Consider the following 2,235-nt stretch of genomic DNA (forward strand, 5'->3'; position numbering starts at 1 on the left):
TACATGTATATATTGTAAATGCTTACCAAAATAAAGTTAGTTAACACATCCTTTACCTCTATAATTACCATTTTATTATTATTGTTATAGTGAGAACATTAAAGCTCTACTCTCATAGCAGCTTTCAAGTATACAATAACAGTGTTGTTAATTATAGTCATCATACTCTACATTAGATCCCGGTAACTTATTCATCTTATAACTGGAAGTGTGTACACTTTGACCAACATATTCCCATATCCCCCACCTCTCAGCCCCTGATAACCACCAGTCTAGTCTCTGTTTCTATGAATTTCATGTTTTTGAATTCCATGTATAAGTGAGATCATACGTATTTGCCTTCCTCTCTCTGACTTATATCACTTAGCATAATGCCCTCAAGGTTCATTCATGTTGCTGTGAATGGCAGAGATTTCCTTCTATTTTCTGGCTGAATAATATTTCATTGCATATATATATATACCACATTTTTAAAAATCCATTCATCCGCCAGTGAACCCTTAGGTTATTTTCATGTCTTAGTAATGCTGCAATGAATCTGGGAGTGCAGATATCTTTTCGAGATAGTGATTTCATCTTTGAATATATACCCAGAAGTGCGATTGCTGGATCATATGGTAGTTCTACTTTTAATTTTTTGAGGAACCTCCATTCTTTTTTCCAAAGTGGCTATCTCGGGACTTCCCTGGTGGTCCAGTGGTTGGGACTCTGCGCTTCCACTGCAGGGGACACGGGTTTGATCCCTGGTCAGGGAACTAAGATCCTGCATGCTGTGTGGGACAGCCAAAAAAAAAAAAAAGACAAAGTGGCTATATCGATTTACATTTCTACCAGCAGTGCACCAGGGTTCCATTTTCTCCACATCCTTGCCAGCATTTTTTATCTCTTGTCTTCTTGATAATAGCCATTCTAACCAGTGTTAGGTGATATCCCATTGTGGTTTTGATTTGAATTTCCCTGATGATTAGTGATATGGAACACCTTTTCATGTACCTGTTTACTATAGCTTTGTAATATATTTTGAAATCAGAAAGTATGATGGCTTCAGCTTTGTTCTTCTCTGTCAGGATTGCTTTGGCTATTCAGGGTCTTTTGTGGTTTCATATAAATTTTATTTATTTATTTTTATTTGTTTGGTTGCACCCAGTCTTAGTTGCGACAGGAGGGCTCCTTAGTTGCGGCTCACCAGCTCCTTAGTTGTGGCATGCAAACTCTTAGTTGTGGCATGCATGTGAGATATAGTTCCCTGAGCAGGGATTGAACCTGGACCCCCAGCATTGGGAGTGTGGAGTCTTAACCATTGTGCCACCAGGGAGGTCCCTCATATAAATTTTAGGATTTTTTTTTCTACTTCTGTGAAAGATGCTATTGGAGTTTTGATAGGGATTATATTGAATCTATAGATGGCTCTGGGTAGGATGAACATTTTAACAATTTTAACTCTTCTGATTAATGAACATGAGATATCTTTCTATTCATGTCTCCCTTCTTTCATGAATGTCTTATAGTTTTGATGTACATATAGATTTTTCACTTCTTTGGTTAAATTTATCCTAAGTATTTTATTGTTTTTGATGCTATTGTAAAATGGGATTGCTTTATTTCTTTTCCAAATAGTTCATTATTAGTGTATAGAAATGTAACTGATTTTTGTATGTTGATTTTGTATCCTGAAACCTTACTGAATTTGTTAATTAGGTCTAACAGTTTTTTAGTGGAGTCTTTAGGATATTTTATATACAAGATCATGTTGTTAGCAAACAGAGACAATTTTACTTCCCCTTTTCTGATTTGGATGCCTTTTATTTTTTTTTCTTGCCTAGTTTCTGTGGCTAGGGCTTCCAGTACTATGTTGAATAGGTTTGGTGAAAACAGCACCCTTGTCTCGTAATTTATTTTAGAGGGAAAGTTTTCAACATTTTACTGTTGAGTATGATGTTAGCTATGGGTTTGTCATATATGGCCTTTATCATGTTGAGATATGTTCCTTCTGTATCGAATTTGTTGAGAGTTTTTATCATGAAATAATGTTGAATTTTGTCAAATGCTTGTTCTGCATCTATTGAGATGATCATATGATTTTTATCTTTTATTCCATTAATGTGGTGTATCACATTAATTGATTTGCATATATTGAGCCATCCTTGCATCCTAGAGATAAATTCCACTTGATCATAGTGTATGATCCTTTTAATGTCCTGTTAAATTTGGTTTGCTTGCATTGTGTTGAGAAAT

Source organism: Balaenoptera ricei, chromosome X (assembly GCF_028023285.1).
Source record: "Balaenoptera ricei isolate mBalRic1 chromosome X, mBalRic1.hap2, whole genome shotgun sequence".
Taxonomy (NCBI): domain Eukaryota; kingdom Metazoa; phylum Chordata; class Mammalia; order Artiodactyla; family Balaenopteridae; genus Balaenoptera; species Balaenoptera ricei.